At 36.6% G+C, this 25,340-nt stretch overlaps 1 long non-coding RNA gene across 1 annotated transcript; it reads right to left on the minus strand.

Moving 5' to 3' along the window:
* Nucleotides 1–6,706: 6,706 nt before the first annotated feature.
* Nucleotides 6,707–24,032, minus strand: LOC118762282. The gene is made up of 4 exons (XR_004998035.1): nt 23,945–24,032; nt 14,797–14,804; nt 8,463–8,468; nt 6,707–6,717 (listed from the first exon to the last, which is right to left on the minus strand). It is a non-coding gene; the product is annotated as an uncharacterized LOC118762282 (long non-coding RNA).
* Nucleotides 24,033–25,340: the final 1,308 nt, after the last annotated feature.

The raw sequence follows: 25,340 nt of genomic DNA on the forward strand, positions 1-25,340 counted from the left end.
CCTTCAATAGTTAGGTTTGATGCAGAAAGTAACAAGTTCAATTATTACAGACAATAATTACTGATGTGCCGTATATAATTGAAATACTTAGTAGAGACGAACAAAAATTATAACTATTGTTGGCCTCCATACAATACTGAATATTTAGGTGAAATAAACATCAATGAGTATCCGCCCCACGCAGAAACTGCGGGAAATACTCAGAGGTTTTTAAAGGACTTCTAAATCATTCGCAATGCTAGAAATACTACCGAATCGACAGCATGTGTCTGAATGTTACAGATATTTCGTGCCTTAGCCTGCCTGCACGTTTCACTAGAGTAGGGTAGTGATGATGAAGCAAGGGAAAGTTTTCACTCACTGTCTCTTGTTAATTTTAGCTATCTTGAGCTGGTTTCAGTCGCCGTGGCTATTTCCATGATGGCTTTCTTCAGTTGTCTGGGTTCCTGATGACTCTTTTGCAGGAAATAGAGCACTGAAAAGGTTGGCAAGCCGCGGCAGCTGACTTCAATGGGACAACGTCCTCATAGTCTTAGTGCTGGTATTTCAATTTCTTTACCTGGTAATGAGGAGAATAGACGAAAAAATAATTAGATGCTTATGAAATTTCATGATGTATATTTGCCTTCGATAGTTAGGTTTGATGCTGAAAGGTTTGATGTCATCCTAGATCCGTGTGAGTTCGAGCACAAGGATTGTTGGTTTATTGCTGGAGAGTAAGAACATATCTGGGGAGAATGATATTACAATATTCTGTTCTGGGAATACAAGTCTAAGTCTGGCCTTCATGTTCACCTTCATCTCCCAATCCGAGACTGAATACAAAATGGAACATATGCCCCCTAGCTTTCCTTACGAGCTTAGAGCATATGTGCATTTTCTATTTATAAGACAGTGTAAGAATACTACTAATAAATTTTAGCTTTTGCTGCTTGTTCTGTAAATAGTGTCCTGGTGTAGCTAACACTATGGAACTAAGTATAATTTCATAATTATTTATGTTTTATATTGTGTGATAATGTGTTTTCAGAAAATATTGAATCGCAGTTAAAATTTCATTCAGGAGCATAGAGGAAAATATTTAATGGAAAGCAACGAGAGAAAATAAACAGTAAATAAAATAAAATTTTTTTCAAAAATATACATTATCGTAGGTAATACAGAAGTATAAATTATATTAATCAGTAGAGGAATTCTTGAAAGCGTATGTTTTATGTTATTTATATGTTATAACTGTAGCGATATTACTATTGGTTTTCATATAATCAAATAACTAATTTTCTCCCATTACAAAAAAATGTGAAAGTATATTATAAAATTTGCAAAAATTTGTAAATTCAAAACCCATATGAATGATATGATTAATGGAAGTGTGATCACTTTTTGTTTTCTTTTTTCAAAACTTACACACATACACAAATACGTAGATACACGTGCAGACAACGCATAAACACCCTCATACATATGTGTGTGTCTGTGTGGAGAGAAAGAGAGAGAGAGAGAGAGAGATAAACAGATAAAACTCATATATATTTATATATATATATATATATATATTACATATGTAACATGGGACAATTATATCATTACGTATTAACTAGTTTATAACTAACATAATAATTTTAATAACACTAATTTCCTAATATAATCATACAAATGAAGAAAGACTAATTTAAAATTTCTAGCTAGGCACGGTTATGTACAAGACTTTAAACTGATATAAAGCATCAACACAAAAAATAAAAAAATAAAGGCTGTTCAGAAAACAACTGTACAAATCCAGTTTAGAGTGGAAGTTTACTTACATTTATATATATTTGATCTAATATTCATGATATAATCTTTTAAGATATTACGGAGATGTAGTTGTCTATACTTAAGCGATTATAATACGGAATACCCAAGTTAGCCAGTCAGAAATGTACAAATGCCGTTAATGTCACTTTAATGTTTATTTATTTTTTGCTGTAACCAATTTTTTTTTGGCAGTAAAGAAATTTCGAGTAATGAAAATTTTCACACAATATTACAAGTAAAAGTTTAAGAGAAGTTAACAGTCCTTGTATATATGTGAATAGTTGTATCTTCTATCGCTATTGCAATGATTGTATCTGATAATCATCACGCGCTGAAATATCCTTGCTTGTTGGGATACATCATACATCTCACTGATATAAATCTGCCATATTTCTGTTGGTGCAGTACAAAGCGAAAGTAAACCACCAAACATTATATTGAAATTAGACTAACATCGTTAAACAACGTTGATTATAAGCGCGTAATAACTTTATAACAATCTGAATACATATACTATACGAAATTATGCAGAGGTAAGTGTTTGTTTGTGTATGTATATATATATATATATATATATTATATATATATATATATATATATATATATCTGTGTGTGTGTGTATGTGTGTGTGCGTGTGTGTGCATGTAGAGACAGATAAATTCACCGATCCCAAGGTCAAACCTTCACATAATCGATGCCTACTCATATTACGAATGATTCATTCCCATTCTTATTTTGTTTCCATTTCTTCAAATTACAGCAACAAGCGGATATCTTTGGACACTTTCAAGCTCATCACATTATAGCATTTCAAACAATTTCACTGCCATTTCTCTTTCACATGGAGCTCTATATTTCTCCGTCCTTCCACATTCCCTTTACCATAACTACTAATATCTACATTATTTAAATTATTTACATTTGACGGAAATTTGTCCTCATCATAAATAGAAATATCATAATTTCTAAGTCTCTCTAAAGGTGACTACGGCAGCGGTACTCGATATTAATAGTTATCGCCAAGCTAATATGGCAATCCATAAACATAGGACGAAAGCTGCCTTTGATTAGCTCCAAGAGGCCATCGCCTCTAGCTAGCTATATGACACACGAACCTGTGTCCATTATAACCTTCGAACAGGGGAGGTCAGCCGCTTCCCCTTGCTGGTCAGGTATCTGCTGACATGTTTCAGGGCATTTGCCATTTATCATTGCAGAGTAGCCGAACCCAGCAGCCGACGCTACTGACCGTCTATTCGAAGGATTACTTACCTACTTTCAGTGGAATACATTTACTGGTTTTCAAAAATACAAATATTATGAATGTTATTAATATCCAGGAATACTATTAGTATCCAGTACCGATGCCGTATTAATATCCAGAAATACTATTAATATCCACTACCACTGCCCTAGTCTCCTTTAGAGAGTCTTAGAAATAATAATATTTCTATTTTTGAAAACCAGTGGATGTATTCCCCTGAATTCAGGTAAATAATCTTTCGAAAAGACGGTGAATAGCGACGCCTGCTGGGTTCGGCTACTCTGCATTGATAAGAGGCAAACACCCTGAAACATGTCTGAAGTTGCCTGACCAGCAAGGGTAAGCAGTTGACCTCTCCTGTTCGAAGTTTATAATGGACACAGGTTCGTGTGTTATATAGCTAGCTAGAGGATATGGCAGCTTTCGTCCTGTATTTATAGATTGCCATATTAGCTTGGCTATAATTATTAATGTCCTCATCATGTTTGTTGCTAGCACAACGTTTCGGCGGATATACACTCCAGCCTCCATCAGGTGTCTTGGGGAAACTTCAAATCTGAGTTCTCATTCCTAAGGTATTTTTCGATGTTGTTGTTGTTGTTGTTGTTATTATTATTATTATTATTATTATTATTATTATTATTATTATTATTATTATTATTATTATTACCATTATTATTCAGGTATCAGCTTGGAATCGAATTCGGAATCTTGGGATTAGTAGTCTGCACTCCTAACCACTATGCCATAGCCCACGGCATATAGAAGTTACCTGAATAATAATAATAATAATAATAATAATAATAATAATAATAATAATAATAATAATAATAATATTAATAATAATAATATTAATAATAATAATAACAACAACAACAACGACAACAACATCGAAAAATACCTTAGGAATGAGAACTCAGATTTGAAGTTTCCCCAATACACCTGATGAAGGCTGGAGGGTGTATCAGCCGAAGCGTGTTCACAACAAACAAGATGAGGACAAATATCCGTCAAATGTAAATGCTGTTAATTGTTCCGTGTAAATCGATGGTTTTCGTATTCCTCATAATTTAGAGGAGCTTAATGATTTCTCATGAAGGGAATCCTACGCTGGGTTTATAGTATGATGATTTAAAACATTGAGGATTTGAAAAATCATCCATAACATACTGGTTTGTAGTATGGATGATTTGCAAGATAGAGAATGAGTACAATTCATGGCAAATTACTCGACAATATTATGTCATTTTATTCCGTAATACACTTCCTTAAAACTTATGCTTTCAGATACTGAATTCACATTTTAAAAATGTATCACTAAATTTTTCACTCGTTTCAAAACATTATTCTTCAAATTCTCTTTTATTCTATTTTGTAAAAAAATATATATAAGAACAAAAATATATATTCCACTGATTTAACAATAATCTAAATCACAAAACAATTTACAAGCAATATTTTAAATCTGTTTTATATGTTTATCATAACCCGTTTTTATATTCACAAATAAAATAAGAGAGAAAATTTTCAGGTAGGACACGCATTTAAATACTGCACCTATTTCAATATATATTTACTGCTGATTCATCAAAATAACCACATTTGGAATTTTTTCACTTGTTTTCTTTGTTTCAGCGATACAAAATGGAAAGTAATAATGGAATAAAGAAATATACTTTTAAAACATATAAATTATAAAAGTAAGAAAATATAATCAAAGGAGAAAAAATAAGATAGAAGTAATATATTATTTTATGTTTTCAATTCGATGAATAAATTCTTCAAAATTACAGAGATATTCATCAAAAGTTTATATATGTGTATATATTTGTGGATAGAGTAAGTTCGAGGCAAAAATACGAGCTGCGTTATATAAATTAAATTATCAGCAGTTGCCGTAATGTATTTCCGATTACATCAATGTAAATAACATATATCTCCATTTTCTTCACAACAGACATCAAAATACAATTGAATCCACGTCAAAATGTTGATGGAGAAAATATATGAATTTTTATTTTTATAGTTTGGGAGAAGAATGCCAATATATAAAAATATAATCAACATTATCAAAAATATCGTATATATCTCATTTGTGAATCAATGTTCTCAGTATAGTAGATTGAAGACATTAGAAAATCTTTGAATGAAGCACTAGTGTGCTCATACATATGCATATAAAGGGGTGTCTATGTGTATCTGCAAATTTGTGACCGTGTATGTGTATATTTACATACATATATTTTCCAGGAAACAAATTCTGATGGAGAAACATATATTTAAACAAATATAAAATATAGATATGTATATTTAAGCAAATATAAAATAAAGATTTATACATAATTAAACAAATACATATTTATATATACAACAAATACAGATATACATATATATATAAACGTACATATACATCCACATATATACATATCCGTATAACTTAGAATAACTTAGAAAGGTTTTGGCCATGTCTAACTTAATAGCACCACCTGGCGAAGTCTTTCAATTCAGGATTTGGGCACCAAGGCCCATTCGAGCAGAGAGTTATTGTTTGCGGAGACATATCCGAGTGTGTGTGGTTTGTCCGGGACTATTTGAAGGAATTTGTCCAAAGATTTCTTAAATTTTGTGTGGTCAGTTTCTGTTTTGATGTGTCCTGGTGTAATGTTGAAAAGAGCGGGATCAATTGAGTTGAAATAATTGTGGCGTATTGTTGTTATGAGATGCGATTTAGATTTTTGTAGTGGACAGATGGCACGGGGTCCAAGTTTTGGATGTATTTTGAAGGTGATGCCAACATCATTTGGGCAGTGCTGACGGAATATTTTCCACATTATACAATGTAGGGTTCACGGCGTCGTTGGATTGAATACAGTTTCTGCGTTTCCGTCAGTTCAGGGTAGCCTGCCTCGCTCGCTTAGATGACTGCAACCTCTCTGCAAATATATCATATTATCAGTAAAATTTATTTACTGATCACCGAAATTAGACAGTATACGACCATTGTATCGCTCCACCACCGCTTATGTCTCTCTGAGACATTTAAAAATTCAATATTTCTACTATATATATATATTTGTTGTTTATACACATGTATTCGTCTTATATATAAATATATAAGCATATATATATATATATATATATATATATATATAATATATATATATATATATATATATATACAGAGAGAGAGACAGGGAGAGAGAGACAGACAGACAGAGAGAAATATATGGTTCATGAAGTATTGTTTGATGTATATGTTTGTGTCTGCGTTTATAATATAAAAATATCTAAAGACTGCATGTTCGTAGAAACGTTAGCGCGCCGGGCGAAATTCTTAACGGAGGCGTTAATATGCAAAACTTCGAAAGAGTTCCAGCAGTGCTTCCAGTAGTGCAAATGTGTAAGCATGTAAAACTAAGTGAATAAAATAATATTGCAAAATTCTGATTTCTTTTCGGTAACACCTCGTATATATTAAACAAGAATGTCGTTGACAATGACTTCGTAGATGAGGCCATGTAAGCCAACGTCGGTTAATGTCTTGGCTAGCCGAATATTCGAAGTCGCAGTCGACAAATATTCTTGTTTTAGAATAATAATTCTTTACTCTATAAATGTGTAGAGTAAGCACTCAGATTAATGTAATTTATTTTAAACTCTAACTGAGTCAAACATTAATATGTTTAAAAGCCTTCTTGTTGCAGTTACTTGATAGATAAATAATTATCAAGTCGGGCAGCTTAATTGTCTGTCAGTTTATCACCTTTGAATGTAGGTTTTGCATACACGTGAAAGCCATGTTCCATATTGATGTCAACACTGACGTTTTTCAGTTACTAATAACCCTTTCAGTTACCTGTCATCTTTTGCATATAAGTTCAGATTATCCATGTGCAGCAAGTGTGAGACAACCTTATCAAACATTTTGTGACAGTAATTTATTGTTTTCAGCTCGTTTGAGAAGGCAATCTAGGAAAGGCAGAGAGGGGAGAGCGAGAGTGTGCATGTGTAACGCCCAGGAATATTTAATGATGTGTTTTGATGTTATCTGACATATACGAGCCTTTCTCGTGGTTGAGAAGCAATTTCTTGTTCCACAATCCCATACTGTATTGCAGAAAACCTTGTATGAAAGGATATATCTTGTATATATTCAGTGCCCTTCTGACAACGTTAACTGCATTATAACTCAATCATGCTGTGCTGAAATTTCTGGGTTTTTATTTTTAATGAGTAATTTTCGAGTTTATAACTTTTTCGTTTATGGGGAAGGATTTATTTGTCGAGAAACTGGTACATCCTTTCGGTGAGGTTGGATGCATTTTATACATAGTGGTCAAACACTTAATTGGCCTACAGGATTTTGAGCTATCGAAATAAAAATTACAACCTACGATTGACAGACGTCATCTTAAATGCTTGACGTCTAGGCGCCTCAAGGCGCCTCAATTTCACAATTAAACACTTAAACGCGGTGCTCCAGCATGGTTCCTGCCTCGGGCTAAACCCATAATGCGATGAAAGAATAAAAGCATATAAATTGGCCCCTATTGCTGTTCAATGCATAATTTCGAAAGCAAAACAAACGATGGTCTATGTGAATGTATATAATGTATATGTTATATACAGACACATACACGTGTGTGTGTGTGTGGTGTGTGTGTCTGTGTGTGTGTGTGTGTGTGTGTCTGTGTGTGTGTGTGTGTCTGTGTGTGTGTGTGTGTATTTACTAATTCGAATATACTGGCTTTGTGAATCGAATTGGTAGAGGACAAATATGCATTGTAGTAAACTAGAATATACATGAAATTTGTACGAGTGTTTGCTATTGAAAATTAATGTTTAATCTTTCTTTGTTCCGCTTTCTCGTATAAGAATGATCAAACTGATAAATCAGACCACCACATATAAAGAAGAAATAAACCATAACATGATCACGTGCTAATGCAAAAATTTACCATACGCAAGTATCCGTATTCTTTGATATATTTTGTTAGTGCTGCAGTAGGAATTTCTGGAGCAGTTTTCGTATTGAAAAACTACTTGTTTCCAATAAAAAGAAGAAAGAAAATTTCGAGTGTGAGGAAATTATTGTTCCAGAGATGAATGCCATATATCCAGAAGATAGGGTATAAAGGATATAAGTATTTGATTTGTTGCATAATTATGAGGTGAAACAGAAGGAAATGAAACGTAAATCTGAAACGGAACACAAAAGCTAGGTCACGAGTAGAAACAAACTAGCATGTTTGCAATATCGGTAAAAATATCGAAGCATTGCTTTTGTAATATGCTAGTATAGTTCGGGATTTCTGCAATGATAAGTAACGATCTGGAATGAAAAATAGATAAACGTAGTAGAAATACGTTAGCTATGCACAATGGTTTGCATCAGCTAAACAGAAATCTATAGATTATTTTTCCTAGGAAATTTAGAACCAGAGGCTATTTAGTGTAAATATGCAGCATATTTTCTAAAAATAATACTTAAAATTGTCAGAAATTTCAAAACGAAATAATATATAGAAGAATATAAATTTCATATACAACATTTATGCCAGGCATGAAGCTTTTACATTAAGTTTATGTAACATTTTTCTATACAAACTACAATTTGTTTCAGTGGAATTCCTAATTATGGCTTTGGTTAAAGATAGTAAAATTGATTGTCATGTTGGATATAATTGCTTTCTATATCCTGTTGGTGGTCCTTTGGAAGTCATACGTTTAGACAGCTGCTCCCATCGATAGTTACTACACAATATACAATTCACGACAGAATGCGAAGAAAGAAAACTAGGCTACACAAAGTAAAGCGTCTCAATGCAGATTATCAGACACTGGGAAAGACTGAAAGGAACTTCGCCCTACAACGAAGACGGAAAAGATAGGCAGTGATATACATCTGGAAAGTCCTGGAAGACCTTATACCAGATTTTGGCATTGAATGTTATACAAACTTCAGAATGGAGTTGCCACAGCATATTGCCAGATATCACTGCATCAAAACACAGGACCACATACTGCAACAGCTTAGTATTCAAAGGCCTACCGCTCTTGAATATCTTTCCAAAATGCCCGGGGTACCGCCAAGGTCTGAATGTAGGTCTCTTCAAAACAAAACTCGATCCAGTCCTCTCAAGGTTTCCAGATAAGTCTAACCAACAGCAGAAAAGAGATGAGGGCAGCGTAATCAAACTCCCGCATTAAAAGATCTAAGAAGTTTCACATGATGTTGTAGCACACTCAATGGTGGTGCCCCCGCATGACCGCAGCTTTGAAGCTGAAACACTTGAAAAGTTTAAAGATTTTTATATAATGCATATATATATATTTATATATTATATATATATATATATATATTATATATATATATATATATATATATATAATATATACATTTTAATCTAAATTGTTGCTGATATACATATATAAAGGGTAAAGACCCACTTCGGTCATGAATGACCATGGGATTGCACCTAGAAAGTTAGCTTCCTAGATACAAGTCCGGGCAAGGTTGTTTATGGAAGGCAGGCCAGCAGTCGCCCATGCATACCAGACTCCCCTCTCCACGCCACCAGTATTATCCAAGGGAAAGACAAAGGTCGATACAGCTTGGCACCAGTGACGTCGCAACTCATTTCTACAGCTGAGTGAACTGGAGCAACTTGAAATAAAGTGCCTTGTTCGAGAACACAACACGCAGCCCGGTCCGGGATTCGAGCTCACAACCTCACGATCGTAAGCTCGACGCTCTAACCACTGAGCCATGCGCCTTCACATCTATATATAGATAGATATACATACATACATATACATACATGTATATATATATATGTATTTCGTTTTGGGATTTTGTTTGCAAGATTCTTTATGTGAGTTCGTGCGTTCAAGCATATTCTATTGTGTCTGGGGAGAGTCATTTTCTTTTTGTGCCTTATAATATAACTCAATCACCGGAAAAATTTCCAAAACTATTGAAAAGATTGCAAGACACACCGAAAATTTTAGGAAAATAAAAATACGGGTAAAATTTGACCGGTGAGTGTGTTATATTATAAGGCACAAAAAAATGACTCTCCCCAGACACATAGAATATATATATGTAGATATACACATATAAATATATATATATATATATATATATATATATATATATATATATTATATATATATATTATATATATATGTGAGTGTGTGTGTGTGTGTGTTTGTGTGTGTGTGTGTGTACATATATATAGGGAGTAAGGCTTAGTTGTTTCAGCCTTTCCCAGTAGCTGAGCTATTGCTATGTGACTATATTCTTTGTGAAGCTTCGCTGGATTGCTTCAAGGTCCGCTATTAATTTCACACTGTTTGGTGACCATAGCTGGGAGCAGTAATCCAGGAAACTGAGGGCGAATGTCCTCCAGAGACCGAACATAGTTTCCTTTACTCTGGTTCTGAACGTTCTCAGGATCCATCCAGCCAGTCGTCTACAATTTGTAGCCATCCTGGTAATGTGTACTTGGAAAGCGGTATAATCACTGTTGATACCCAGGCCCCTCACTGATTTCGGCTCTAGGATTGTAATCCTCTGTGGACCAGTGTACCGTGAAAGTTTTAAATTCGGTCTTGTCCTCAGCCCATCTGTAAATTGAGTCCAAGACCTGCTGCAGGTGCGCAACATCGGATGGTTCGTCTATTACCGATAAATTAATTACCGGTATATGATTAGTTCTTGATTTATATATAATTTTCATGTCTTGCCCGCTAATGTTCTGGTGTTTGCTGAATTTCTCTGCAGAACATTCTTTTCTTTGTAGTTAGATTGTATGTGATCTTCTTCTAGCATATTGGTTATCCACCTAGTGGTTTATCCCTAAATATACACATGTATCAAAATCTTTCCTGATTTTTCAGATTTTTTTTTATATATGCTAGGTTACTAGTCTTAAATTGATATTAATTAAATTAATATTCAAATTATCACCCCCATTATTTAAATTTTAAAATAATTATGTTATCTCATCGGCAACATTAACTGCAGTAAATTATCTGATGCAGAACTGTTTCCGGAATTTAGCGCGCCAGAACTTAGTCATTTGAAAACCACCCCAATGTAATCGGTGGAACTGAGCATATGTCTAATTTTATAAAGACAACCAGTGTTTAGTTTTACAAATTATATTGAATTGGGACGAACGTATTGACCAGTCTGCGGACGAAAAATTACGCTAGTAACTTATCGGTAATAGACGAAATCGGTATACGATTAATTCTTGATTTTTATGTAATTTTCATCTGTCTTGGCCGCTTATGTTCTGGTGTTTTCTCTGGAGACCATTCTTTTCTTTGTAGTTAGATCGTATGTGATCTTCTTCTAGCATATTGGTTATCCACCTAGTGGTTTATCCCTAAATATACACATGTATTGAAATATCTATATATAAATATATATATATATATATATATATATATATGTGGGTGTGTGTGTGTGTGTGTGTATGTGTGTGTGTTTGTGTTTGTATATGTATATATGTATATATTTGTGCATAGATAGATAGATAGATAGAAGATAGATATTTTCTTTATTAGCCACACAGGGCTGCACACAGATAGACAAATTACAAGGTAGAGCTTTTCTTTGAAGGTTTAAAAAAAAAAAAAAAAAAAAGAAGGGGAGTTTCGATCAAAAGGGATCGTAAAAGGAGAGAAAGTGGACAAAAAAAAAAAAGGGGGTTAAAAAAAAAAAAAAAAAAAGGGGGGGAGAGGAAAAAAAAATTGATCAATAGGGATCGTTATCACAGAAATGTCAATATGAAGTGTAAAGGGGAGGACAGGTGAGGTTTACGCGTGGAAAGAAAAGCCTACGGAAAAGACCACGGTAACCTCGGTCAATGAAGTCACATTTTATATTTCTTTTTTTTTTTTTTTTTTTTGCAAATAAGCAACTCTCTGTTTTCGATTTCTGGGTTCATAGGACTATGCTCAAGGTGGCTTCGTCATTCATACGTGCCATTCTTGCTACATTCACCCATCTTTTTTTAAAACATTCGCTAGACAAAACTTGCCTCTCTACTCTCACTTTCCTTTTCAAGTGGTACTTGAAGAAGTTGATGAGAGATTGACCAGAGGAAAGTGTTTGTCTCCAATCCTTTCAGACGCGTCCACCAGATACATTTTTCGCCATAGCCACAAGGATGATGAAAATAGCTCTTCCTTCCCGTTTGAAGGAAGGAGGCGTGACAATATTGACGATAGACTCAGCTGATAAACCGACTCGTCCCACACGTGACAGCAGTTGTTCGACATAAGCCCACAGGTCGGAAATTGTTGGACACTGAACGAGTGCGTGCAGAACGGTTTCGTCGCTCTGACCGCATCTCGGGCAGGTCGGCCCCGTGTTTCTCGAGCCGTGTCTGTAGAGCTATCCCGAACGGGTAGCGCTTCTCAGTAGCACTGCCAGGCCAGGGATCTCTGGAAGTTGTCCATGGGCCCTGGCCCGAAAGTCGTCCCGAACAGGCGGGTCAGGTACTCCTCGTCGACGTCCAGGTTCGCCCCGAGCTCGTCGTCGTACCTCCCCTCCCTTAAACCCCTATAGAATGCTTTGGTTGTGTTGAAGTCACTTAAGGTCGACCCAGGACGGCAGAGTTGCTTGAGAGCAACGCGACACTCGCGGTGCCATTCGCCCTTCCTCGGCCTCTTTTTGATCCACGACTGCAGTTCGGTCATGGAGACGAGCTGCGGGAAAGCGTGCCTCACAAACGGCGACCACACCTGTTCACCGTCGTCTACATAGAGCCAGAGATGTCGCAGTCTCAGCGCGTGTCTGCGCATCATCAACCACGGCATGCCCAGCCCTCCTTTTAACGGGTGTTGACAGCAAATGGATCGCCTGACCATCGGGACGCATCCTTTCCACAAGAAGCGAAAGAGGATGCGTTGTAGTTTGGTGATGGTAGGGTCGGGACAAGGTACGACGGTCAGGCGGTAGTAGATGACGGACGCGATGTACGTGTTCGCCACCTCCGCTCGACCTTTTAGGGACAGTTCCTCTCGCCCATTGCCGGGCGAGAGTGACCACCCACTCGTATATCTCGTTCCAGTTCTTCTCCACTTGGAGGTCCGGACCGAACCAGACCCCGAGCAACTCAACCGGGCCGTCGGTCCAGCGTCCCACGACGGAGGCGCTGGTGGACGGCATGGGCTTGCTTCTCCAGGTGCCTAGTCGCAAGCCCACTGACTTTTCCCGGTTGATTTTCGCTCCTGTCACCGCTTCGTAGTTTTTCAGTGTCTCGCCGACCAGCTCGATGTGCTCGTGGCTAGACACTATGACGGTGACGTCGTCCGCGTATGCAGACACGCTCGTCCGCCCATCCCAATTCTCGCGGGATGCCCCTTAGAGTCGCCGCTTCCGCAGTAGTGGCTCAAGAGTCAATACGTATAGAAGCGCCGAGAGGGGGCATCCCTGACGGACCGAACGTGCAATGTCGAAAGGTCTCGATAGATGTCCATTTACGCGGATTACCGAACGGATGCCTCTGTACAAGGCAGCTATCCAGCCGCGGAAGACGGGACCGAAACCAGCCGCTCTCAGGACTGCCTCCAAGTATCGATGGTCTACCCTAGGCTTTCGATTGATCCAAGTTGATCAGGGCCCCACCCATGCCAGGTTCGTTAACTACCCTGTCTATGATGTAGCGCATCAGATGGAGGTTGTCATGGATGGTCCGGCCTGGCACGGCGCATGTTTGCGCCTTGTCGACCAGTTTCTCGATGACAAGCGCCAACCTCTTGGCTAGCACCTTGGCCAAAATTTTCAAGTCTGCATTAAGCAGAGTGATGGGCCTAAAGTTATCTATTACATTTCCCTTGTTTAGATCTTTCTTCAGCAGTGTTACGGCTCCTCGGCTCACAAAACCAGGAATGCTCCCGTTTTGCTGCCAGTTGCAGTACACCGCCGCCAAGAGATCTCCAAACAAGTCTGGCATACAATTGTAAAGCTCGTAGGGTAGACCATCCAAACCCGGTGATTTGTCCCTCGAGCATTCTGCCATCGCTTCCCGCACTTCCGCCGCCGTGATGGCACCTTCGCAGCACCCTGCCTTTCTTGTCGAGAGTCGTGGTAGGCTATGTAGGTAGGCACTGAAGTCCACCCTACTTCTTGCCCTCCACTCGTTCCGAACAGTCGGGCAAAATGCTGCTGAAAGGCCTCACACATTTTACTTGGCTCGAGCAATTCGCGCCCCTGTTCATCTACCAGTGACCGAATGGTGGCTTTGTTGCCCTGTTGCGCCTCTGCCACCCGGCCTCTCTCGCGGCTCCACACCTTCGTTCCTTAGAGCACGCATCCTAGCTCTGACAGCACATCCTTCGTGTTTGGCGTTGAAGTGTTGGTCGAGGGCCAACCTCGCCGCCAAAACGTCGGATGCGATGCCGCTTCTAATTGCCTCTTCTAGCTTCTTAACTAGCTCACCCTCTACTCTATTTCTATCTATGGCTAGTGCTTTGCTGTACCTAATCGCTTCTGCTGCTTTACTGCTCTCTTGAGGGCCAACCACCATTTGTTGTTGATGATGGCTCCCGTCAAAGCCCTCTTTACTAGTGTGCTAATCCGGTCTCTGAAAACTTGTCTCGATGGAAAGACGCGTTTAGTTTCCAGTATCCGGGACCCTGCCTAAGTGTCTTACCTAAGTCTAGCGTACATGTCACAAGTTTGTGAACCGTGTAGCTGACTATGTGGAATTGTGGACATCCTATGCTATCTCTATCTACTGTCCTACACAGTATCCTATCTAGATACGATCTCGACGACCGATGCGGTTGCTCCATGTCCACGTTGGCGCATTCGGGTGGTCTAGTCGGAACCTGTCAGACAGTTGAAAGCGTCTGAGCAGGTCTCTGAGGCATTTGCATCCCCGTCTATTCCTATCTCTACTCTACCCACGTAGTCTACATGCGTGTCCAAGGTAGCATTCCAATCCCCCACTAAGAGTAAAGGACGAGACGTTCCCAAGAAAACTTCTAGACGTTGAAAGAAATCCGCCCGACCTGTTAAGGGCGGTGCGTAAACTGATACGAGTCGAAAAGCGCACCCATTGCTGCCGTCGACATCCAGGACGACCAGTCTACCCTCCGGGTCTACGAATATTGTCCTTACATTGAGATCCAGACTCTTGTGAAAAAGTACCGCGGTGCCACTACCGCCCATTCTCGGCAGACAGGGGGAAAAATAAATGTTGAACTGTCCGCCAAACATGGTCTTTAGGGCCCGCGGATTGTGGAGTCTGGTCTCGCTTATGGCTATGATTTCTAACTTATGTGACTTTATGTCATTTAAGAGGTACCCTTGTTTCCAAGGGGACCCCAAGCCACGCGCATTTACACAACCAATCTTGATCATAGTTCTAATGAATTAGAATACAGAGGGTTACTTACTGCTCGAAAGTTTTTGCTTTCTCCTCCGTTGGTTTGTCCTCGGAAGATCCCAGTACAGTTTCTTTGTGAGATATTTTGGCATTTACCAACCGCACTGGGGAAAATGCCTTTGAGTGTGTGGTGCAGACTTTTGAGATGTGTAATATTTTGATGTGGTCTGGTGGTGTTGTGTATGGGTGATTGTTGTTTTTATGTCATCTTCTGTTATGTTTGTTTTTGATTGGATGTATTCCATCAAATTTGTGTTTTTGGTGTCTATGGCTGTGAGCATTTTGCTGTATATGTTTTTTGTGGTGTTGGTGTGGCTGTTGTTTTTGCGTTGGGTTTTGAAATGTCTTCGGGAGATGTATTCCCCCTGCTTTGTTCGTGTTTGCATTTGGTTTGGTTGTGTTTCTGCTGCTCTTTTTTTCCTTCTTTTTGTAGCTATTTGCCATTCCTCACTGGTTTCGTCTTCCGACGAAATTTCTGAGAATCAGAAGGGGGTAGGGGTATGTTGTGGGCTTCTATGTATGTCTGTGTAAGTGGTTGTGTTGTTGTTTTCGTTGTTGTTGGTTGTTGAGTGTTTTTGTGTGTTGAGTGCGGTATAAGGGATGGGGGATCAGTTTGTGTGTGTTTTTCTTGTTTTTCTGTTCCTTGGGTTTTGCTGTTGATGGTGGTGTTGGTATTTTTCAGGTGTCGAGTGGTTTTTGGTTGATGACGGATTAGCTTGGTGTGCTTCTCTTGTCGTCTTCTGTGTTGATGGTGGTGTGTGGGTAGTAGAGCTTTTTTTCCGGAGTGCTTTGGTTTGTGTAGTGGTTGTTGTTGTTGCTCTTGGTGTGCAGTGGTTGGGCACGTCTTTTTCAAGTGTGTTTCGCTTCCACACAAATAGCAGCGTGGTCGCCTGCCCTCTACCACTATATAGAGTTTGTAGCCTCCTGGCAGTTCTATAGCGGTGGGTATCTTCTCTCTTGCTGCTTCATCCAATTGAAGCAGGAATTCGATTGATTTGCCCACATAGTCTTTCTCTCCTAGAACCGCGATTTCCAGGATGTTTGTCTCTGACATTGTCTCTGACATTTCAAAGCAGATGGCAGAGACCAACCATTGTGTTTCGACATCAAATGGTATGTTTTTTATTTGGACTTTCGTGACCCTTTTGTTTAAATAGACTGGTATCATTACCAAGTCGTCCGAATGCAGCTCCAATGTGGAAAAACGTTTTGCTAAACTTTCGTTGAGGAAACGTACTTGGACTGTACCAAATTTGTTTCCCCAACTGATATATTCCTTGGAGTCCCATACAGGACGAAGGCATTTATCGATTTTTTCCTGCGGTGCATTTTTGTTCTTCTTGTTTTTTTGTTTATTACTTTATAAATTATTGTTTTTTTTTGTGTGTTTTCCACGATGTGTTGTGGAATGTGAAGGTGCAATTTGTCTCCTTCTTTGGAGAAGAGTGCCTTTGTGCGGTTTATCTCTTGTGTGGTGAATGTTACAATTGTTCTTTTTGTTTTGTTACGTCCGCAAAATCGTTTTGAATTTGGCAGTAGAAGTGTTAATTGTGGCAGTGTTAATTGAAGTCATGGTAGTGGTGTTGGTGTTGGCGGTATTAGCAGCAGAAGGCTTGGATGTAGCATTTGACGTCGTAGTAGTGGTGTTGGTGTTGGCGGTGTTGTCTTTGGTAGGCGGCTTTGTGCCAATTTCGTTGTTGTTGTTGTTGGTGGTGATGGTGGTGGTGCTGGCATTCATGTTTTCGTTTGTATTCATTTTTGAAATCCCTTTCTCTGTCCCTTTATCATCAACAAGTGGTGTGGGGAGTGAGGGGAAATCTAAGTTAATGTCTTTGGTCGCGGCGATGGTGAATGCGACGTTTTTGTTGTTGTTGTTGTTGTTGGTGGTGGTGATGGTGGTGACAGCGGTGTTCACGCTGGGATGTTAGCAGCTAGTGGTAGCAATAGTGTTTTGCTACCGTTCTGCATGACTGGCGGGCTAGCCACGTGGTTTCTAGTTGCCATTTTCAAAATGTAAAATGGCTAAAAAACCCACGAAAGTTTTGAAAGTTTTTTTGTAATTTCGCCCATACAGGGGCGGAATTCTACGTGAATAATTCTCAGGTTTTTTAGTGAATGAACTTGCACAACGATTAAAACAAAATATTTGACAACAAGGAGTTTTAAACATGTAAAAGTGGCCAACTTACGTGGAGCCGATATGACTAGCGTCCGTCCATTGTGAGAGATAGAGATAGATTAGATAGATAGATAGATAGATAGATAGATAGATAGATGTTGTCCATTATAATATTAATTAGAAAATCCTGATAGCCGAACAGAAAACAGGGTTTCTGCGCACGAAAAATGGATAAAGTCTTTAACGTGCCGAGCCTACGCTTTTCCAAAGAAAGATAGATGATGACAGATAAAAGTTGGAGACAAAATTGTTGGAGAGAAAAAAAAAGAACGAAACCAACATGCCTGAAATTAATTGGTCAAGGCATCTGATATGATTAGAAGAAAAATAGTGATGCGTATATGTAAAGAAGAAATGTAGGCGTGTATACTGTGTTTATATGTATGGGTGTACATGTGTGTGTATGATCCTATATATATATATATATATATATATATATATATATATATATATACATATTCACAGATATACTTATATGCATATATATATATATATATATATATATATATATATATGCGCTCACGCAGGCGAGTGTGTGTGCAATGAGCAGACAGAGGGAGGAAGAAATATAACTCCGAAGAGTAATGTATAATATATTTGATAAGATCAATAAACAAATAAAGCAGAATGAAAATCTATGTTTTCATAAATAAAAACCACCACACAAGCACAGAATCACACGCGTACACAAACGCTCACGCGACTCTATATTTTGTTGTATTTTAAATTTATCAACAGAAAAGCATTAGTATGATACTTGTACGAAACGCCCAAGGCTAAGTCTCTTTATCTCTTTGTGAGAATTCTAACATATTCACCAGCAGGGATTATAATTCACTGCAGTTATATAAACAAGCGACATACTCTTTTGAAGAACTCGAAGATGACTGCTGGTTATAAAACGTTGTTGGATACTTTATGCCTAGGAGGAAATTGCGAGCTGATCCTTGCAAGACAGAACATCAAAAAAGTAAAATATTTTCATACGTAAGATAAATATATTCCTTCTAACATAGAACAGTTCCTCCCTACACTCATCAATCAATACTCATTCAACTGCTTCATGTTTATTTTCATGAAACTTCTCTATCGCTCTGTCATGTTTTTCACATTGTATTTTGTCAATGCATTTACTGTTGCATATTCATACACACACGCGCTCGCACAAACACACACATACAAACACAGACATCTCTCTCTCTCTCTCTATATATATATATATATATATATCTGTATATATATGTCTTGCCCTGCCAATATACACATATATTAGAATTTTCTCTGATTTCTCAGATTTTTTGTATGCTGGACTACTGGCTTTAAATTGATATTAAAATTAACATTAATTTATCTCCCTCATTATTATATATATATATATATATTATATATGTATGTATGTATGTATGTATATATTCTGCACGAAGGGGAACACCCTTCTATCTATCTATATTTTCTTCAAATTATATATCTATATATACCTATGTCTATATCTATCTATTTAATTTCTCTCTCCCCCTCTCCTCTCTCTTTCTTCTCTCTCTCTGCATATATATTAATTTGATTAATTTTAATGAGCGAAATTTGATTAGAGTGACCCTACCAACTACTTCAGCATTACTATCTGTTAGTCTGACTCGGCCGTGTTGATAGATCTTGTGGGTTTATATCTCCTTTCTCAAATCAGTAAAAGCCTTCCAAACGTCTCTGGTGATCTTTGTAGGGACGTCGATCTCTTGATAGCAAATGGTTTATCAAACTCATTAGGAATTTTTTTCTTGAATTTTGTTAATCTTTTGGTATTGTCATTAGGATTGCGAACAGTTTAGGCGACACAATTTAAACACCAAATTAACCTTACCGCAAACCAAATCATACACCACAATATATAAATATTCCTCCTAATAATTCCTAAATTAACTCTATTATTATTTTTACGGTCACCTCTATTAGAATCTCCAACCTATCGGCAAATGAGGAGATTTTAGTGCGTATGTCCCATTTTATAATCACGCCCGAAAATTAAGTATCTTTCACAATCCTATTTTCCAAATCCCAGAAACCAAACTCAAAAAGCAAAATAGCTAACCTCTCCTCTGACATTAATCCTGAATTTTTTTAAAACGAACTCTCCCTTAAATTATAAACGTATACACAAACCGTTTGTTAACCATGCTAAGATAAATAACAAACATTTTAGTAATCGTAAGAAATATAAATACTCCACATCAGAATATTCCAATTCTGTAACACACTCTAATTCTAGAAAAAGAGAAATTTTTCGCTCCTGTCATTTCTCTGTTAGAATCATAGATTTATCTAGATTATTCTTTAGGATTCTGAAATTAAGTTTTTCTAAGAACCACAAATGTTACCCTATCTTCTACAAATTCTCTATAAAATTAACTTAACCCACCACGCTTAATTTGGGATCCGTTATTGCATCCATAAATAGAAATAAATTCCAACTTCAAATGACTAAAATCCTAAATCATCATAAATTACCCCATACAAGTCCGAATAATACAAATAAACCAAAAATGTAATTCTATCCAAATCTAAATGTAATCAATCACAACTAAAAGTAGGCCAATTTATGGCCCCTCACTAGATTCTGTTTCCGTAAAAATGTAATTTATAAATGCAGCGTGGCAAGTGAAACACCTGCACCAAGAGTATACATAGGAATTACCGTAGATTTTCAGAGACGGTACAGAAACCATTTAAATTCTTTCAATAAGATAAAATACAGAATCTCAACGACGTAGGCTAGGTATATACATGATCTAAAATTACAAAATATAAATCACACACTATCTTGGCTTGTTATAGATTAACCCACCCCTACAATATAATTATGGGTAGGTGTAGGATGTGCATAAAAGAATCCTATACTATCCTTCGCCTGTATAATCTTACTATATTTAAGTTTTCCAACGCCATTTATTCATGTAATCACAGATATTACTCTACTTTCATGAGACTCTATATGTCCGGATGTACTCAATAATTTCAATCGCACAACTTGATATTTTATTATATATAACAGTATATTGCCGAATATAAATTTCAATAAATTCTCTGAGTTACGTAGTTTTTACTCACATCAGCCTTTATAAAGACGTCCATTATTTACATACATGCATATATATATATATATATTATATATATATATATATATATATATATATATATATATATATATACCTGTTCTTTTATATGAGTACGCGATTGCTTCCTACTTTGGCATATCTACCGTGGATATCAATTATTCCCTGACGACTGGGACATTATCCGAAAATGGATTTCAAGATTAATTTATTACCTGGAAGAATGAACTGCAGAGTCGGCTGTAGGAATATTTTCATCTAAAATTGTAACTCGAAACCTTATTAGACATTTATTGTTAACTTTTCACTATCTTTACAAATCTTTTAGAAACGTTCTCATATATATTTTTTATCCTTTGCTATATAATCGCAATATTTCTAAGCTCATATTTATAGAATTATATATCTAATTTTTATTTTAATATTCCTATATTTTTTCTAAGTTCGATATATTAATATAGGTTTTAATTTTGGACGACTTTTATCTTGATCAAACCCGGGCACATATGTCTAGATAATTGTGAGCCTAATCTGAATCTTTGTCCTTTTGTTTTTTATGCCACTCTAACGTCTCATTTCGGCTTGAGTACTTCTTACCAATCTATATATTTCGTAAGAAAAATATAGCTATGTATGTTTATATATATATATATTATATATATATATTATATATATATATTATATATATATATATATATATATATCTACATATACATATATATTATATATATGGAGAGTTTACGAAAAAAACAAAAGACGAAGACAGGTGGTGTACAAAACAAACAGATGTATTAGTATAACGCTCGGGAATAGAAAAAGTCTTCTACGGAAAGGGCCACAGAAAAAACAAGGAGAGAAACAAGGAGAGAAATAACGGGTGCAGACTAGATAAAACAGAGTAAGGACATCCAGAGTAGGAAGAGACGACAAAAGGAAAGACCAGAAAATACAGAAAAGTTTAGAAAGTATAAAAATAAATATAAAAATAAAGTAATGACAATAATAACAGTTTTAATTAAAGTTCAAAGGTTTTTTACCCACCAACTTGCAAGCGAATTCCTTGAAAATCCATACCCATAACATTTTAGTGTTCACACATTTAGCGGCGACATTTTATATTTGGTATACCTAGACATTTGCACCGGGCTTTCACCCTATCGGGAATTTACTCGGAATTCAGCAGTTAACAATTGAATTATTAAAATGGTAAAGAACCACTCAAAATTACTCAGAAATTTCTTGAAGTGAATATTCTTTTCCACTCCAAGCACATGGCCCGAAATTTCTTATTTCTTTATTGCCCAAAAGGAGCTAAACATAGAGGGGACAAACAGGGACAGACAAAGGGATTAAGTCGATTACATCGACCCCAGTGTGTAACTGGTACTTAATTTATCGACATCGAAAGGATGAAAGGCAAAGTCGACCTCGGCGGAATTTGAACTCAAAACATAACGGCAGACCAAATACCACTAAGCATTTCGCCCAGCGTGCTAACGTTTTTGCCAGAAATAAATAAGAAAACAATGGATACGCGTTACGTCATAACTGCCTTTTCCAGCGGATTTCTTTAATAGATCACATCATAGCTAAAAAGGAAAACTGCTATATCGTCTTATAATAACTGCTGACTGAGGGGATTTGGTAGACGGAAAATGTAAGTCGCTGCCGTATATATATATATAATATATATATATAATTTCAGTAAAACAATTAAGATTCAAGTGAGCTCCAATGAATTCACATGAATGTGGTACTTAACTTAGATGCACCAAAAATCTTTATGGTATCAACCATAAAATAATGTGGGGTGATTTTAAACAAGAAAAAAGCAACAAGAATGGATTAGTTGTTCAGTACAATTGTTTCATACGAAGAACAGGTTATTAAAAGCTGCAAATATTGCAGCAAATACAAGTGCCCCGTATTCATCAGCCAAAACACATATGGGTTTTCCAAACATCCTAGGGGGTGAGGCTACACTCATGAAGTATCGAAGAGCGTTCTATGAAAAGCAAAGTTAGATTGTAAGCAGACTTAAAATGTTTTCTAATGATGCACAGTTTTATAAAAGGTTTTTAAAAAGGATCGCTAGCTTCACAGAAAAGGTAAATCCATCTATAATAATGCAGCTGTAATTTCCGGAGATATGAGGAGAGATTTTATTCTCAGAGAAGATGAATGTATCCATAATAATGCAGATGTAATTTCCTGATATATGAGAAGATGTTGATCACACATCTATTCGTTTCACCAAACACTTGTATTTGCTTCAATATTTGCAGCTTTTAATAAATCTGTTCTTCGTTTGAAACAATTGTACTAAACAACTAATCCATTCTTGTTGCTTTTTCCTTGTATATATATATATATATATATATATATATATATATATATATTATATATATATATATATATATAGGAAAGTTTTGAGTCTTCATCAGAAGACTTGTACAATGTTTTGATTTTTTCACACTAATGTATTTCCATACACACATCGTATATATATATATATATATATATATATATACATATATATTATATATATATATATGTGTGTGTGTGTGTGTGTGTGTGCGTGTATAAATATATATATTTGTATGTGAGTATGTGTGTGAGTATGTGTGTCTGTATTTGTCTCATCACATAAACTGCGCCCACTACAATCTGGGAGTAGTTAGGGTTAGGAAGATCATCAAGCCGCAGAAATCTCACCAAGATAGACTGGAAACTGGTGCACTTACGACTTACGAGTTTTCCGTCAAACCGTCCCACCATGCCATAATGAAAACCGGGCGTTAAACGATAATGATGAAGATGATGATGATGATGATGATGATGATGATGATGACGACGACGACTATGACGACGACAATGATGATGATGATGATGATGATATTTTTGTGTACACACATACACACACATCAAATTTACAGAAAACAAAATACAAAGACTGATGTAGGGACAAGCGAGTATATTATTTTAACGACCAGGACAAATGGAAACATCTTTTGTCTTTCGAGCGGTTAGAAAGAAAGGCATTATGAGGAAACAAGCAGGCATAGAAAACGGCTGTGGTTTTTCCTTTCGTCCGATTTACATTCAGACTTAAATCTAAACATTCATGTATGTTATCAATTTCGAAAATTGCTATTTGTAAATCTCTCAGCGAGAGATATTCAGCAACAGTACTCTAGAGTAAAGATCGTTTGCCAACAAAACATGACAGTCCTGGTTTAAGACGAATGTTGCTGTCATTTAGCTCCATCAGACATCGTCTCCAACTGGCTACACGAAACGATATGTGTGCTTGTTCGAAAATATAGGGACACAGATCGTGTCGTATAGCCGGCTGGAGACGGTGTCTCCTGGGGCTGAATTACAGCAACATTCGTCCTAAACCAGGACTGCTATGTTTTGTTGGCATATAACCGATATCATTTTCGTCACAAAGGATTTTATGCAACGAAGCTTGAAATCCAGTTAAGCTGTTCTTTGAAATGTCTTTACCAATTTGAAAAAAAAAAAAGAAAGAAATAGCAAGTTTCATTTAGCAGAATGTATTCACAAAAAGAATATTACATACAACGGGCATTGAGCTTTAAGGAAACGAAAATATACTGGCGTTAATTCAAATTCATCATATTCCAATTATTTATACGATATTCCAAGCTCTTTTGAGTTACTCACAATTCATAAATATATAACAATTTTCAAAACGGTTTCCTGTAGATGTTTTGCAAATTTTGTCTCTTATGGTTCAATCGAATGTAATTTCAGATAAAAATTCTGCTAGCATGTTTAACTCCCCCCCCACACACACAGCGAACAAAAACATGCAACATTCACACACACACACATACACACATACGCTCACATACTCACACGTGCGCGCATATGATTACTTCCCATTTCTTAGTATGTGTAATAAATAATTCTGGCGTCTTATTATCATCATTGTTTTACTTAAAATCACACACAAGCACAGCTGTGTTTAATATGTGTTTATTTTTGTGTCTGTATTTTCCAATTATTTCGAAAGTTACTCACTGTAATATATGCACATAGCTTACCACCTCTAGATATCATTTGTGTATTTGTTATATGTACAGACCTTAGAATTTCCGTTCTACATTTATCTACATCTTTTTAAATAATTCTAAATCACCTATTATTATGGAGATTGTTTCTACTTCAATTCCCAAGTCTTGTTATTTTTATTTGCTGTTCTTTGTATTTCGATACATTCCCAATTTCTTTCCTAGATACAACAGGATATTGTTGGCTTGATACTTAAGGTGGGAAGCATTTATTTTACGTGTTCATTGAAAATGAGATCTGGCCAATTTGCAACGGCCTCTTTGTCATTGTAGATTAAAATATCCTGGACAAGGAACATTTTATCATTCCTTTCAACATTTTCCCATTGCTGCTTATGCCTTCTTTTGTCTGCTAGCATTTCAAAATATTGATGCAACTTTCAGAATTCTGAAGGTTAAACTCTGTCTTGCCGCTATGCGTTTTACCTCTACGATTAGATTATGAAGTGAAGAGCAATATATCATGTCTGCTCAAAATGTAGT

Source organism: Octopus sinensis, linkage group LG2 (genome assembly GCF_006345805.1).
Source record: "Octopus sinensis linkage group LG2, ASM634580v1, whole genome shotgun sequence".
Taxonomy (NCBI): domain Eukaryota; kingdom Metazoa; phylum Mollusca; class Cephalopoda; order Octopoda; family Octopodidae; genus Octopus; species Octopus sinensis.